The sequence below is a fragment of the Psammomys obesus genome, unplaced genomic scaffold (genome assembly GCF_907164565.1).
Source record: "Psammomys obesus unplaced genomic scaffold, mPsaObe1.curated_primary_1811, whole genome shotgun sequence".
NCBI classification, from domain to species: domain Eukaryota; kingdom Metazoa; phylum Chordata; class Mammalia; order Rodentia; family Muridae; genus Psammomys; species Psammomys obesus.
Window position 1 is genome coordinate 1,269,874 of NW_026592548.1, and position 18,258 is coordinate 1,288,131.

Consider the following 18,258-nt stretch of genomic DNA (forward strand, 5'->3'; position numbering starts at 1 on the left):
ATGATCTGGTGTCCCTCCCTAGGGGGATGAACCAGTTTCCTAGCAACTGTATCTCTAGTGAGTGGGGAAAGAATACAGTAAGGCAGTTCTTCCCCTCAGGGCATTACTGGACCTCACCCAGCTAGTTCAGGCCTTAAACTTTAATAATAACTACTGATTTTTAATCTTTTGGTCTCTCAGATTGAATAGAGATATTTAAACTCAATAGCTGACTACTATGTTCAATGTTATCGATTGCTATTATACTAAAGTTTAAAGGTGTGACAGCAGTTGTTATCCTTTAGTTAAGGTAAAAATAATGACTATAACAAATGAAAAATCGTAAACTACCACACATTTTGTATGCATTAATAATTCATGGGTAAGATGATCAATCCTCATTCAGAAAGACAAATGGGATAGATATCAGAAGAGGGAGAAAACAGGAGCCTACCACAGAGGCCATCTGAAAAACTCTACCCTGCAGGGTATCAAAGCTGATACTGAGACTCATAGCTAAACTTTGGGCAGAGTTCAGGGAATCTTACGAAAGAAAGGGAAGATGAAAACCTGGGGGTGATAGGAGTTCCACAAGGACAGCAACAGAACCAAAATCTCTGGGCCCAAAGGTCTTTTATGAGACTGATAGTCCAACCAAGGACCATGCATAGAGATAATCTAGAACCCCTGCACAGATGTAGCGCATGGCAGCTCAGCGTCCAAGTGGTTTTCCTAATAAGGGGAACAGGGGCTCTCTCTGACATGAACTCAGAGGCTGGCTCTTTGATCACCTACCCCTGAGGGAGAAGCAGCCTTGCCAGGCCACAGAGGAAGACAATGCAGCCAGTTCTGATGAGACTTGATAGGCTAGAGTCAGATGGAAGGAAAGAAAGACCTCCCTATCAGTGGACTGGTGAGGGGGGCTACCATGAGAGGAGAATAAGTAGGGATGGTAGGATTGGGAGGGGAAAAGGGAAGAGCTATAGCTGGGATAAAAAGTGAATAAATTGTAATTAATAAAAAGTAAATAAATTAAAAAAATAAAATTCATAAGAATGTTGTCTCTACTGTCCTCATGCCCCAAATTCTTTGGAATTTGAGGTATCTTGTTGGGAGCAGCTGTTCTACAGCTGCTTTGATATTTAAATCTCAGCGGAAAGACTGGTTTTACCAGGCCTTCACTGAAGTCAGGGAAGAATTTCCTGGGAAGTCCATCACCTTTTGTTTGTGACAGCAGGTGGGAGAGCTTGTCAAAATCACCTCTCTTGTTTCACCTCCTTGTGAATTTAAGCCATTGGGCTGAGCTGTTTTTACTCTGGCTTAAAAGCAGTCTGAAATAAAGCCAGGGGTGCTGGTTGAGTCTAGTCTCCACTAGAGCCTCTTGGAAAGGTCCCATGTGTTGTGTGTTAGTTTATTAATTTTAATCCTCCCTCCCAACTCAAGAACCATTTGACTCTGCTGGTGGGCTCCGGCAATATCTACACTATTATTATTACTCCAACTGTTAATTCTGTTTATAGTTCAAATGGGAGCAGCCATTTTTTGTGGCAAGTTAACAACAAAACCAGAGTTGGGAACATTAACATCTAATTAACATTTAAGTCAGGAGTTAATATTGATCTTTGTCCAAGTTTTACTATATATAAAATAAAGTCTAGATGGAAGCACTTGGCTGCATAAATATAGCCAAATTCAGAGGTAAAATTGATTCTTCAATAAGTAATATTAATGTTTTGATGTAAATGATTTCAAAGTTTCAACTCCTCACAAAGAACAATGCCATAAATCAAACATTTTGAAAAAAAAAAAAAGATAAAGAAGAAAAGTAAAGATGTGAAGAAACATAGAAAATAGATGGAAAGAAAAAAGAGAAATTCCTGGAGCACATTACTGACTATTCTGGGTTGAGTTTGTGTCACTCCTTAGCTTTTTATAACTGCTGTCTTTTAAGCACAGAACAATTGTTGCAGGGCCAAAAGGAGAAAAGTTGTTCAAACTGTCAGTTTACTTATGTGCAATAGTGAAATCAAAATACCCTTGTAAGAAAATAATTGATCTTAGATTTTTCAGAAAATAATTTTTTATGTGATTTGTGTGGTGCTAGGGATCAAGTCCAGGGCTTTGTGTGTGGTAAGGCAAACATTTTGCCCCTGAACTACTTCCCAGCTGCAGAAAATAACTGTCAACTGCATATTTGCTCTGTTCTGCCCAGTTCACAAACCCCAAAAGACCAGGAATAAACAGACTCTTCTGTAAATACATGAGGTTCTTTTTATTGTAAATTACAAGCTGCACCTTGGGCCCATACCCCCCCACTGCCGAAGCGGCTATTGGTCAAAATACTACATTTTGAATTAATTGGCTATAAGAAGGTCCCCAGACCATTAATGGCCTAATGCCCCTCCCTAGGGGGATGGGCCAGTTTCCTAGCAACTGCATCTCTAGTGGGTGGAGAAAGAATGCAGTAAGGTGGTCCTTCCCCTCAGGGCATTACTGGACTTCTTCACCCACCTAGTTCAGGCCTTAATTAATAATTATTCATCAATTTATTAATCAATAAGCATAATTAATTATAAGTAATTATCATTAATTAATTATTAATTAATTAATAATTTTAAACTTTTGGCCGCTCAGCTCCAGTCTGTGGCCACATGAGTCTTTATATAGTCTTGCTAGGATATTGCCAGTGACTAAATACACTAACTGCAACTCAATATTTTACCAAACTGTTTGAGATATGTAGTTTGGAACACAAGCAGAGCAAAACATTCATTTACTTTTCCAGAAAGTCTATAGCATCAATTCAGACCAGTGAAGAGGTAAGTACATATGCTATTTTTAAAAGCTTTGGAGCCTCCCACCCTGATTTTTCCTGAGTCATTGCCTGATGTGATATGGTGATGATAGCATAACTGAACACCCACATAAGAGACAGCCTTGTGAAATTTTGTTCAGTGCAAGATTACTGAAGACTACCTTCACCTATGCAGATAAGACCACTGTGTATTATTCCACTCTTCTCCATGTGATCCTAATCCTAAGTGATAGGGTGACATCTATCCTAGCAGGGAGGGGCAGAGGGTACACTTAGCAAAACACATCTTCCCTCCACAACCATTATCTTATTTGGTCTGCACATCAGCACTGTGTGATAAAAACATAACATAAGTGTTTAGTCCACTTAGCAGGTAAGAAAACTGAACCTGAGGGAGATGAAACTACAAGCCCACAGTGAAATTTCTTTGACCTATGTCTTTTGGCTTGCCCAGTGCTGATTAAAATAGGCATATATATGGAGTAGGATGAAAGGCAAGGGTGAGCTTTGTTCAGTCTGCTCTCATCTGACCTAACAAGTGGGAACTTTTGAGCTAAGAGGTGATGCTTTGATTGGATATGTCATTCATGTGCTCTTGGATTCTCCACTTGAGAAAGAGGAACTAGGAGTACATGTGAACTATTGCTAACCATTGGATAAATATAAGAATGCTACAATGAAGCAAGTAGAACTAATTTTGACCTTGAAAAATCTGGAACAAGGTACAGATAAAAAGAAAACAGACACCAGAAGTGAACTGGAAGATTCTGATTTATTTGAAGACTCAGTTGTGTCATGTGATGTTTTGCTGCAAGCTGTCTCATACTAGAAGTGTGACTTTGACCAACTGAAAACATCCGTGGGTAGAATTTGAAGAGAGGAGATATATAGAAGCCCAGAGTAAGAGAACACTTTTTGAATTGACATCACTTCGCTGGTCTTTGTTTTTCGACACTTCACTTTGCAGAGAGAAATGTTTCAGAGACCTTCTCAGGCCATTTGGGCTGAGCCTTGTGCTTTTCATTGGCTTTTCCAGATCTGCTGAATTGTGCTGATTTGTTTTGCTGTTTGGTGTTGGTGTTTAGACTGGACTGCTGGTACCCTGGCAAGTAAGTGTGGACTCACACCAAGGAATTACTTCTAAAAAGGTCTACAACCCCCTTTTCCAGTAACCCCCACCTCTGGTGAGTGGGTTGGAAGAAAGTTAGAAGTGTTTAAGAACCCTAAATAAAATAGATTTGTGGAAATAAATCTAAGCCTATACAGAAGTCTTGAGATCAGCCTTCAGGCTTCAGAAGCTCCTTAGAGATATTTAATTGTGATCACAGGACAGGAAAGAAGTTACAAAGAAAAAAGAATTTCTGTGACATATTTAAACTCATATTTCTATATATCAATCAGTCACTTTGCTTATATTCTTGGGAAAGAATTCCCCCATGTCCAGACTTATAAAAAAGACACAAAAACGTACAAGCACATGAAAATTCACATTAAAACACAGAAACACATAAACACACACACATTCATTCGCACATGTGTATTTTTCTGTTGGTTTCATATTTTAAATTTCATCTTATTTTACTTTACAAATGTTTTATACATTGTTGTAAACCATTTTGGAAAAATGGTACATAAGTATATATAACACATTTATTAAAGACTCAAATATACAAAGAAATGGGTATCTTATGTACAAGATAATAAGTTCTATGGGAAGGAAAGGACAGATTAGTAGGTTTAAAGAATGCCTGGGTCAGGGGTAGCTCTAGTCTAGATAAGCTTTATTCCGAAGGTGACATCTGAGAAAAATCATGAAGATAGGGAGGGAGTTAGTAATAAGAATGTTTTAGGGATTTCATAAAAACAATACAAGTATAATTAACATAGCTGCCTCCAGGTCAGAGCATGTTTGAGGTATTTGGCAGAAAACATACAACAGGAGTGGTTGGCAGTTGAATAATAGAAAAGAGAAAAGTTGATGATTGTAATTGAATAAGGACAGAGACCTAAGCCTAAGTAAGAATAGGAAGAATTTATAGATTGAAGAAAAAGAGAATAGCTGGGGGAGGGGGATGTCTCTGATACTTCTAAGCCAGACAGGAGCTGGGCTAGTAAGGGACCTGCTCTTGGTGAATTTTGAAAGATCAGACAGTAGAATTCCAGATAAATGCAAACAAATGTTCTTAGCGTAAAGGCCCATTTTTCTTCATATTGAGAAAAATTCAATTTTATTCTGTATTAAATCCCATCAGAACAAAAGTGAAAAAGATAGTCTCAACTATAAATTAAGACATGGTGCTAGCTGGATTCAGGTACACAACTGGCGTGTAAATTTACACAACCATTTGGGAAATAATTTAAAGGTATTTACTGCCATTGAACATAAATACTCTCTATGGCTCAGTAGTTTTACTTCTAGCTACATGCCTAACAGAGATATGTGCTCAGGCTCACTGAAAGGCATGTTCAAGTATTCATAAAAGCATGCTTTTAAAAACCAAATTGAATGTGACTCAGTAGCAGAATGTAAATTGTGAAGTAATGGCATGACAGGCTACCATACAGGAATGAGAAGGAACCAACTACTTCTTTATGCAAAATTGTATATTAATTCTCTCCACAATCACATGGATTCAATTTATATAAGTCCAAGCAGGCCAAGTAACTTATGTTTGACAAGTCATGTGCAGAGCACCTTTGAGTGGGATTTGGGACTACTGCTGGGGTGCCTCCACTGGAAGGCTACCAACTATGTTCCTATGGGTAGTGCCAGCCACAGGCAGTTGTTCAACTTGTGGAGAGATATTTATTCATCTGCTCTACAGTCTTAAAATTATGCTAAAGGTCTTTCATCTACAAGAATGTCAGGAGTAGAAAATAAGTATTGTGGTAGGTCTATGATAGTATGACTAAAGATCAGAAAATTCTATTGGCAATGATTTTCATCTTATCAAATATAAAGCAAGGAAACACATAATTGTTTTTCCCACAATTTTTTTTCCCAAAGAATACACCCTTTGACTTCATTGCAACACAAGCAGCATGATGTATGGATGAAGTTATTCCTTGAAACACTGTGTGCCTCAGAAAGAAACTGAAACAACCTCAAAGGCCATCAAATGCAGAATCATTGAAATTAATTACGGCAGCACTGGTTCAACGGGAAATTGTGGGGCTGTGAAAAGGCTTAAGAAAGAGCACTAATCTCTGACTTGAAACAACTGTTATAGCAATATTGTTTAATTAATTCCAAAAAGTAGGGCATAGGTGGCCTGCCATGCCCTACAATTTGTATGCAAAAGTATGTGCTTATGCATGCATAAGGAAAGATGATATGAAAGTAATATTTCTGGCCTCCAAGTGTTACAACATGACAAAAAACTGACAGTAGGAGTAGAAAAAAATTTACCAGCTTAGGTGAGTATGTTACTTATTGGAAACACAAATGCAATACACATTGAAACAAAAGTATTTCACTAGGGAAAAAAAAATACCCTACCACTGAATGATTGCAACCAGGGAGAGACGGGAAGTTTTTAAGCCCAGATAAAATAAACCAAGGTGACTTTGGTATTAAAAAATGACAGTGTTAGATTTAATAAATAATTGAAGACATTAAAAAAAAGTAGTTTTATAGTTCCTGCTTAATGGGATATTGGACACCCTATTAAATGATGTCATTGTCAATTTAAGACCATTTCTACTTCTCAATTAATTGAATTGAAATTAACATAGATCATCTAATAAGTAACCAATCTAAATTTGCTTTTGCTTTTCAGTTTTTCGTAGTTTAAATGTAAGTGATGCAGGAATTTCTTTAAAATACATATGTTCTAGGCACCTCATGTCAAAGTGAGAAGACAAAAATGTAGTTCTAGCTGTGTTTATTTTTAAAGATGAACAATGTTTTCCTGACTTTAGAAATAGAAATCCACAGCAAGCCTGATTGTTGTCATTCTACCCTTTAATCACAAAGTATACTTGTTCTTGTGAAAGTCAGCATGTTTAATAATTTTTAAATGTAATACACATTTCCTTTTGTTGTTGGGTAACATGGGTATCATTCATTCAAATTCACACAGTAAAGAAAGCTTCACTTTTGTATATCAATGATTTAACATACTTTAACCTAATATTTAATAATAGTTATATGCTAAACTTTCAAATAAATTTTATTTATTTATTTATTTATTTATTCATGTATTTAATTATTTAATTATTTATTTATCCCAATGCAGATGCAGTAGAATCTTTTTATTACAAGCTTGAGCTTGGGCCCACACCCTCACTGATGTACCAATGGAAGACCATGCATGGAGAGGACCTAGACCCATTTTTCAGATGTGGCCTATTGGCTGCTCAGTATCCATGTGGCTCTCTGAGTGAGGGGCTCAGGGGTTGCCTCTATCACGAACTCAGTTGACTTCTCTCTGATCACTTGTCCCTGATGATTCAGCCTTGCCAGGCCATGGAGGAAGAGGATCCTAGCAGTCTTGATAAGCTATGGGCAGATGTCAATAGTGGAAAACTCTCCCTTTCAGTAGACTAGGGAAAAGGGATGAGGGGAAGAGGAAAGCAGGGTGGGACTGGGGGAGCTGAGGGAGGAGGCTTCAGTTGGGATATATAATGAATAAACTGTGAAGAAAAAAATAAAAGTAAAAAAAAAATTAATTTAAATAATTCCAGTAAATACCAGGCCACAGAGGAAGACAATGCAGACAGTCCAGATGAGACCTGATAGGCTAGGGTCAGAGAGAAGGAGAAGAGGACCAACCTTATCAGTAGACTTGGGGAGTGGCATGGAAGGAGATTAGGGAGGGAAGATGAAATTGGGAGGGGATGAGGGAGAGGTCTACAGCTGGGATACAAAGTGAATATTGTAATTAATTAAAAAAATAATTAATTAAAATTTAAATAATTACAGTAAATAACAAAAACCATTAAAGCAAAACACTACTTTTAAAATTTGATTTTATTCTAAGTACACAGAACATAAACTCTTTCATATAAATAAATTCTCACTGTATTAAAAATATGCCTAACTGCAGAAATAATGTTGTACATCATATCCTTCAATCATATTTATCTTTTTTATCGAAACTTTATGCCTATTAATTAATTAATTATCATTTGTCCTTATGACCCAGTTCCTGGTAACCATCTTAAGTTTGATTCCAAGAGTAGGGATAATTCAGTTGTCTCCTGTAAATAGACTTATGAAAAAGTCATCCCCTATGGTTATGTTTTCCAATGTACCATAAGGTCAAAGACAATCCATATATTTTTTAATATTGCAGAATTTCCTTCCAAAGCTAAATAATATTCCATTGTTATATAAATATAGCAACATCTTTATCTATTTATTTGCTGAGAGGCATTTTATTTGTTTCCATATCTTCTGCATGATTAACAGAACTTTCGTGAGCACAGGAGGGCTAATATTTCTTCTAATTGTGGGGGCATGCATTTCTAAGTGTGAGGATGCTGGATTTTTGATAGCTTTATTTTTGATATTTTAAGGAACCAAGCTACAATTTCTGCACATTTTTGCATAGCAGTGTATGAAGCTTCCAGTTTCCCATGTTTACTAACTATTTATTACTTCTTTTGCTGACAGCTATCTTGACAGGTTTGAGAGATATTCATTAAAGTGTTTTTCATTTCCCCAATGTTTGATGATATTGAACATCTTCCCAGACAGTTGAAGATTTCTTTGTCTTCTCTCTAGGAGTGTCTATATAGATCCTACCCATTTATTGAATTGCTTTTTTTTTAAACTAATGAGGTAAATCTTTTGCTTTTTATATATCTGGAAAACAGTTTCAACCAATCCATGTGATTTTTTTCTTAATTATATTGTTTTGTGCGTTAAAGTTACTCAGCTTTATATAATCACATATTTTTATTTTTTATTTCTATCTATATGTATCTGTTTAACATCTATGTATCTATGTGTCTATCTATGAATATCTATCTATCTATCTATCTATCTATCTATCTATCTATCTATCCATCCATCCATCCATATTTGGTTTGGGTTTGATACCATACCCATGAAATCACTACCAAGAAGAATATGAAGCTTTTCTCCTAGGCTTTTAACTGGTCCTTTTATAAAGTGAACCAGAGCATTTCGCATGTAAATATCAAATTTTCAACAGAATTTGCTAATAGGGTTTTTTTTTTCTGACACTTATTCTTAACCGTCATGAAAAAAAAAATCAGTTGATTTATATTTGGTTTTATATTTGGATTTATATTTGGTTCTCTATTCTATCATTTTGATCTATGTGTTTGTTTATATGCCAATGTGAGACTGTTTCAATTGATATAGGTTTGTACTGTATTTTAAAATTAGGACAACTTATGCCTTCAACTTTGTTCTTCTGTTTAAATATAGATTTGGCTACTGGCAAAGAATGTAGTTTCATAGAAATAGTAAACATTTCTCTTATATGTGTACAAATTCTGTTCTATTTTGGTAGTGATAAAACTATTTGCAGAATATTGATATTTTACTATACTAAGATTTTCAATCCATGAATATAGCATGCCTTAGTGGTATGTGTTCTATAATTTTATGATGGTATTATAGTTCCTGCCTTCTCAGTAATTTTAGTGTTTTGAAATGAATAAAAATGATTCTTCAAATTTTTAAGGCAGTTTTCTGTTATGGAAGTATAACTAATTTTTGTATATTCATACTGTACCCTGCTACTTTCCCTAATTTATTTACAAATTTTAACAGTTTTAAAGGGGTTCTTTAACTATATATCTTATCAACTATCAGTCAAACATTTATTGATCCACTTATTTATGAATGATCATGTTATCTGCAAACTAAGTCAATTTTACTTTCTTGATGTAGATATTTTTCTTTTTCTTGCCTAATTGCTATGGTAAATGTTCCTAATATTATATATATTAGAAGGAAATGAACAAGCATGACTGATTTCACAGGAAAAAAATATCAGTTTTTCTCCACAGAGATTGAGATAAAGTCCTCTACATTGTTTCCCATATGGCCAGTTTGATCTATAGAAATTAAAGAAGGTATAAAATAATTTCTGTGTTATTAATAAAATCCCACAGCAAGTCTAAAAGGCAAAAAATACAATCATTTTATTTGGCTATGTCTTACTTATCTGTAAATGTGTATCTGGAGGGGCTATCATGCTGGAGCTTTATAACTGCATAATCTTAAATGTAGCATATAAATCAGTTAATATAGACAGTAAAGGCTTGCCTCTTACTTTCAGAGCCAGATATAAAATCTGTCTAACAGCAAATATTCACACAGTTTAGTCTAGTGTTTTGCTGCTCACAGGGCAGATTGAGCATATTTTTCCACGAGTAATATTTACAGTATTAGTTGGTAATCGTTGATGTAATGCTATAATTTAAAATTCGAGTATTTTCTAGTCATTGTACCCTGCTACAATATTCATGAAGTACAAAGAAAACTACATACTTACTTCTAACATGGTCATTTATAAATTTTTTTGTGGAGTTACATTTCTTGGATGCAATATGTGGATACCATGAGCAGCAGTACCCAAAAAACTAAAAATGATGCATGAGAATAGGAAAGGGAAAAGAAAAGTTAAGATTGGAAGAACGATTCTAATCAAAATGCCACATATTATTTTAAAATATAGTTAGTGAATACAAACTGAGCTTAAAACACTTTTATTTACTTTAAATATAGTAATGGTTAAAGCAGGCTTAACCATCAAGGGAAGGGTAGCTATGATGTGTCATGGTTTATATTAACTCAAGTTCCCATATTGAAGGGGCAGAGAGAAGCAAGTACATTGGCTTTCAAAGCTATTTGGCATAAAGAAGTTTACTTTCATAAACTTATGTATCTGAAGATTTAAAATAAAATATATAAATCACCATTCTTTTCTTTTTTATTAATTATTAATTTTTTAATTTATTACATGTACCATGATTTCTCTATCCATTCCTCTGTTGATGGACATCTGGGTTGTTTCCAGGTTCTGGCTATTACGAATAAAGCTGCTACAAACATGGTTGAGCAAATGTCTTTGTTGTGTACTTGTGCATTTTTGGATATATGCCTAGGAGTGGTATAGCTGGATCTTGAGGAAGCACTATTCCTAATTGTCTGAGAAAGCACCAGATTGATTTTCCAAAGTGGTTGTACAAGTTTACATTCCCACCAGCAATGGAGGAGGGTTCCCTTTCTCCACTACCTCTCCAGCATGTGTTGTCATTTGAGTTTTGATGTTAGCCATTCTGATGGGTATAAGGTGAAATCTCAGGGTCATTTTGATTTGCATCTCCCTGATGGCTAAGGAAGCTGAACATGTCTTTAAGTGTTTCTCTGCTATATTCCTCTACAGAGAATTCTCTGTTTAGCTCTGTACCCCATTTTTTTTTGGATTATTAATAACTTTCTTTTTATTTATTTATTTTTTTAATCTTTTATTTATTTTTTATTAATTACACTTTATTCATTTTGTATCCCCCCATAAGCCCCTCCCTCCTCCCCTGCTGATCCCACCCTCCCTCCCCTTTCTGCATGCATGCCACTCCCCAAGTCCACTGATAGGGGAGGTCCTCCTCTCCTTCTTTCTGATCTTAGTCTATCAGTTCTCATCAAAAGTGGCTGCATTGTCCTCTACTATGGCCTGGTAAGGCTGCTCCCCCCTCAGGGGGAAGTGATCAACGAGCAGGCCAATCAGATTATGTCAGAGGCAGTCCCTCTTCCCATTACTATGTAACCCACTTGTACACTGAACTGCCATGGGCTACACCTGTGCAGGGGTTCCAGGTCATCTCCACAAATAGTCCTTGGTTGGAGTATGAGTCTCTGGGAAGTTCCCTGTGTTCAAATTATCTTGTTCTGTTGCTCTGCTTGTGGAGTTCCCGTTCCCTCGAGCTCTTACTATTTCCCACTTCTTACATAAAATTCCATTCACTCTGCCCATCAGTTGGCCATCAGGCTCAGCATCTGCTTTGACAGTCTATACTGCAGAAGCTTTCAGAGGCCCTCTGTGGCAGGTTTCAAGGTTGTTTCCTGTTTTCTTCTGGCTTTCAGAGGCCCTCTGTAGCGGGTTCCTAGGTTGTTTCCTATTTTCGTTTTCTTCTGATGTCCATCCTCTTTGCCTTTCAGGATGGGGATTGAACATTTTAGTTAGGGTCCTCTCTTTTGCTTAGTTTGTTTAGATGTACAGCTTTTAGTGTGTTTATTCTATATTGTATGTTTATATGAGTGAGTATATACCGTGAGTGTCTTTTTGCTTCTGGGTCAACTCACTCAGGATGATCCTTTCCAGGTCCACATTGGATTGCTTGATTTATGGCTTTTTAATTTCATTAGTTCCTTATATATTCTGGATATCAGCCCTCTGTCAGATATAGGGTTAGTGAAGATCCTTTCCCAGTCTGTAGGCTGTCGTTTTGTTATGACAACAGTGTTCTTTGCTTTATAGATGATTTCAGTTTCATGAGGTTCCATTTATTGATTTTTGCTCTTAGAGCTTGTGCTGTTGTTGTTCTGTTCAGGAAGTTTTCTCCTGTGCCAATGAGTTCTAGGATGTTACCCACTTTTTATTCTAACAAATGTAGTGTAACTGGCTTTATGTTGAGGACTTTGATCCACTTGGACTTTAGTTTTATGCAGGGTGATTAATAAGGATCTATTTTCATTTTTCTGCATGTAGACATCCAGCTGGACCAGCACCATTTGTTGAAGATGCTGTCTTTTTTCCATTGAATGGTTTTGGCTTCTTTGTCAAAAATCAAGTATTCACAGGTGTGTGGGTTTATTTCTGAGTCTTCTATGCGGTTCCATTGATCCACCTTTCTGCTTCTATGCCAATGCAATGCAGTTTTTATTACTATTGCTCTGTAGTACAGCTTGAGTTTGGGAATGGAGATTCCTCCAGTTGATCTGTTGTTATACAGGATCTTTTTGGAAATTCTGGGTTTTTTGTTTCTCCATATGAAGTTGAGAATTTTTCTTTCAAGGTCTGTATAGAATTATGTTGGTATTTTGGTGGGAATTGCATTGAATCTATAGATTGCTTTTGGCAGGATGGCCATTTTCACTATGTTAATCCTGCTCATCAATGAGCAAAGGAGATCTTTCCATCTTCTGCTATCTTCTTCAATTTCTTTCTTCAGAGACTTGAAGATTTTTTTCAATCAGGTCTTTCACCTGCTTGGTTAAAGTCACCCCAAGGTACTTTATGTTATTAGTGGCTGTTGTGAAGGGTGTTGTTTCCCTGATTTCTTTCTCGAAACTTTTTTCATTGGTATATAGGAAGGCTTCTGTTTTTTTGAGTTAATTTTGTATCCAGCCACGTTATGAAGGTGTTTACCATTTGAAATAGTTCTCTGGTAAAATTGTTGGGGTCACTCATGTAGACAATCATATCATCTGCGAATAGTGAAACTTTAAGCTCTTCCTTTCCGATTTGTATCCCCTTGATCTCCTTTACTTGTTTTATTGCTCTAGATAGGATTTCAAGTACTACGTTGAAGCAATATGGAGACAGTGAGCAGCCATGCCTTGTCCCTGATTTCAATGGGACTGATTTTAGTTCCTCTGTGTTTAGTTTGATGTTGGCTATAGGCTTGCTGTATATTGCCTTTACTATGTTTAGGTAAGTGCATTGTATCCATGATCTGTCCAAGACTTTAACCATGAATGGGTTTTGGATTTTATCAAATTATTTTTCGGCATCTAAGGAGATGATCATGTGGTTTTTCTCCTTTAGTTTGTTTATATGGTAGATTACATTGATGGATTTCCATATCTTCATCCCATGCCTGGGATGAAGCCTACTTGGTTATGGTGGATGATATCTTTGATGTGTTCTTGGATTCGGTTTGCAAGTATTTTATTGAGTATCTTTGCATCAATGTTCATAAGAGAGATAGGTCCGAAGTTCTCTTTTTTTGTTAGGTCTCTCTGTGGTTTAGGTATCAACGTGACTGTGGCTTCATAGAATGAGTTTGGTATTATTCCTTCTGTTTCTATTTTATGGAATAGTTTGAAGAGAATTGGAGTTATCATTTCTTTGAAGGTTTGGTAGACTTCTGTGCTGAAACCATCTGGCCCAAGGCTTTTATTGAAATGGAGACTCTTGATGACTGCTAAAATTCCCTTGGGTGATATGGGGCTCTTCAATCTTTCTACCTGATCCTGACTTAATTTTGGTAGATTGAATCTATCAAGAAAATTTTCCATTTCTTTTAGATTTTCAAGTTTTGTGGCATATAAGCTTTTGTAGTACAGCCTAATGATTGTTTGGATTTCCTCAGTGTCTGTAGTTATGTCCTCCTTTTCATTTCTGATCTTGCTGATTTTGATAGTTTCTATCTGCCTTTTAGTTAGTTTGGCTAAGGGTTTGTCTATTTTGTTGATTTTCTCAAGAACCAGCTCTTGGTTTCATTGATTCTTTGAATAGTTTTCTTTTTTCTAATTGATTAATTTCATCCCTGAGTTTGATTATTTTCAGAGGTCTACTCCTCTTGGGTGTATCTGCTTCTTTTTTTTTTCTAAGGGTGTCAGTTGGACCATTATTTTGCTTGAATGAGATGTTACAAATTTCTTCTTGAAGGCACGTAGTGCTATGAATTTTTCTCTGAGCACTGCTTTCATCCTGTCCCATAAATTTGGGTATGTTGTACATTTATTTTCATTGAAATCTAGGAAGTCTTTAATTTCTTTCTTTATTTCTTTCTTAACCCAGCTGTCATTGAGTAGCAAGTTGTTCAGTTTCCGTGTGCATGTAGGCTTTTTTGGTATTTCCATTGTTGATGAGGTCCAGCTTAGTCCCTGGTGATCAGATAGAATACAGGGGTTTATTTCAATTTTCTTGTATCTATTGAGGCTTGCTTTGTGACCAACTATATGGTCTATTTTGGAGAACGTTGTATGAGGTGCTGAAAAGAAGGTATCCTCTTTTGAGTTTGTGTGCAAAGCTCTGTAGACATTTATTAGGTCCATTTGAATTAGGGTCTCTGTAAGTGCCTTTATTTCCCTATTTGGCTTCTGCCTAGATGATCTGTCCCTTGGTGAAAGTAAGGTGCTGAAGTCTCTCACTATTAGGGTTTTGGAATTAATGTGTGATTTAGGCTTTAATAATGTTTCATTTACAAATGTAGGCACTCTTGTATTCGGGTATATATGTTCAGAATTGTGATGTCCTATTGGTGCATTTTTTCCTTTGATGAGGATGAAGTGCCCCTCGTCATCTTTTTTGGTTAAATTTGGTTGAAAGTCTATTCTGTTAGATATTAGGATAGCTATCCAAAATTGTTTTCTGGGTCCATTTGCTTGAAAAAAATTTTTAAGCCCTTTACTCTGAGGTAGTATTTATCTTTGTTGCAGAGGTGTGTTTCTTGGATGCAGCAGAATGTTGGATCCTGTTTCCACATCCATTCTGTTAGTCTGAGTCTTTTTATTGGAAAGTTGGGTCAATTGATGTTGATAGATAATAGTTACCAATGAATGTTAATTCCTTTTATTGTGGAGTTGGTGGTCTTACTGTGATTCATTGTTTGTATTCTTTTAATTTTTGTAGGAAAATTAGCTGTATCCTATGTTTTTTTGGGTATAGTTGTTTTCATTGAATTGGAGTTTTTCTTCTAGTATCTTCTGTAGGGCTGGTTTGCTGTGTAGAAATTGCTTAAATTTAATTTTGTCATGGAATATTTTGTTTTCTCCATTTATGTTGGTTGAAAGCTTAGCTGGGTATAGTAGTCTGGGTTGGCATCTGTGGTACCTTAAAGTCTTCATGACATCTGCCCAGGCCCTTCTGGCTTTCATAGTTTCTGCTGCAAAGTCTGTTGTGATTCTATAGGTCTACCTTTATATGTTACTTGGCTGCTTTTAATATCTTTCCTTTGTTCTGTGGATTTAGTGTTTTGACTATGATATGACATGAGGAGGTTTTTTCCTGGTCTAGTCTATTTGGTGTTCTGTGTACCTTTTGTATGTTTATGGACATCTCTTTTTTTAAGTTGGGAATTTTCTTCTATGATTTTTTTGAAGATATTTTCTGGACCTTGGAGCCTGGAGTCTTCTTTTTCATCTATTCTTATTATTATTAGATTTTGCCTTTTCATGGCATCTTTGATTTCTTGGGTGTTTTGTGTTTGGGACTTTTTCTCTGAGAGAAGTATAAATTTATGCAAGTGTATCTTCAGCACCAGAGATTCTCTCTTCAATCTCTTGTATTCTGTTGGTGATGCTTACTTTTGAGGTTCCTGATCTTTTCTCTAAGTTATCCAGTGCCAGGATTTTCTCTATTTGTGTTTTCTTTATTGATTCTAATTCTATTTTTATACCTTGCACCATTTCTTTCATCTATTTAAATGTGGTTTCCTGTCTCTGTATGATGGGCTTTATTTTTTGTTTCTTCTCTACATGCCACCAATTGTGTCTCTACTTGTGTCTCTTTTTTTTGGCTATATTTGCCTGTGTTTCTTTGACAGTTTTGTTCATTTCCTCTTTATTTGCTTTCATCTGTGTGGCACTTTCCTTGAGAGATTTGTTTGTTTCCTCTTTATGTGTCTCTAATAACTAGATAAGCATTTCTTTGAAGTCATTTTCCTGTGTTTCCGATGAATTGGAGTATCCATTGATTTTGGGGGCTTGCTGGCAATGCCGTGATTTCCTGATTTTTGCTGGATGTGTTCTTTCGCCAATCTCTGGCCATTTGCCTATCTGTAATCTTCTCTGTTTGTTCTTGGATTCTGCAGCTCAGACTGGTATCGTCTTTCTCTGGTGTCTGGAGAATTCTTCAGGAAGGTTAGAGAGGTCCAGTTGTTTCACTGTGTGCATTGGTGTTTCAGCTGTACCTGTGGGAGGAAAGTCCTCAGGCACAGAAAGACAAATGTGGGAAAATGTGTTCAGTGTGTGTGTGAATGGACCTATGCCCTGAGGGACAGGGTGCTAGAGAATGTAGAGGCCTTCAGTGTGCAGTTTAGTTTATTCAGACATTTTCTGGTGTCCTTCACACCTCTAGCTCCCTCAATCCTTCCTCCTACTCTTCCATAAAACTTCTCAAGCTTGTCCTATTGTTTGGCTGTGTGTCTCTGTTTCTGTTTCCATCAGCTGTTCTATGAAAGCTCTGAAAAAGCAGTTATGCTATGCTACTGTCTGCAAGCATAGCAGAGTACCATTAATGGTTTGAGTCATTGATTCTCTCCCATAGGGTGGATCTCAGACTGAGCAAATCATTGTTTTGACATTCCCCCAATCTCTGCTCCCTCTTTGTCCCTATACTTCTTGAAGTTAAGACTAATATTGAGTTGAAGATTTTATAGGTAGTTTGGTATCTCCCTCTTTCTTCTGGAAGTCCCACTGGCTATAGGAGTTGGTGACTTCAGGCTCCTTAACATCTGTCAGCATCTCTCCCCACACCTGATCTATGCCCCCTTTATCCTCACCAACCACTCTCACACACATAGAATACTTGACAGTTGTTAAAAATGATTACCTCACTTGACTAGCTTTCTCTTCATGGCTTGATGCATAAGAAGCCACACCAGGCATCCATTACATTTCCAGTCTTTGCAGCAGAAGACTCTGGCAGAAGACACGAAGCACAGAATCAAGACCATGGTTTCTTATTCATCATCTGTACTGTATAACCCAGAGATTCCTAGACTCCGCTGACTATCAGGTAATTTGGCAGACATTGATTTCATGTTGGCTTGCAGCTTCTCCATACAGGTATTAAGAGCTATACTGGATAGAAGCATACTGGAATGCTGTCATGTTGGATTCCTTAGTATAACAGAAGGCTATCAACTTTCAGTGTGATGTTTTTTCTTTTAAAATAGTTATTCTGGTATGTTCTTAATATCAAAGTAAATACTTATTGAGATTGCAATTAGTAGTCATTAAATAGAAAAATCAGAGAATAACAAATATAGTTTAGAAAGATTAATATATTCATATTATATTTAATATAACTGCATAGTTAATTTTATACTATAGCCATCAAATATCAATGTGGTTTTTTTTTATACACCTTGCTTTAATGAGGGACTTCTTATAGCCTACTTGGCAGCTTGTCCATTTTCAATGCCATATATCATTTGCTGAAGCAATTTAATTCCTACCTGTGACATTTTTCTTGCCAAATAAAAAATACCTATTTGAATGTAACCCAAAATTATGATTTTAAGCAAAGTTTTACTCAAAATTTTTCACTCAACTATTTTAATTTTTTATTGGCCAAAATATTGTTTGGGAAGATTCTTTGTACTGCTATTTGGTTCAATGCTTTAATGTTCTACGCTTTAAGACAGGTGAAGTCATTTGCAAAAATGTGCCCATTGTGAATTGACAATATGATATTGTGGTAAAGGCTGGCAATATTTGACAGTTGTTTGCAGAGATTTCCTTGTTCAGTGGCAAGGAACAATGCAAACAAATTACTTTTACCAATCCTAATATATTAAGAATGAAAATA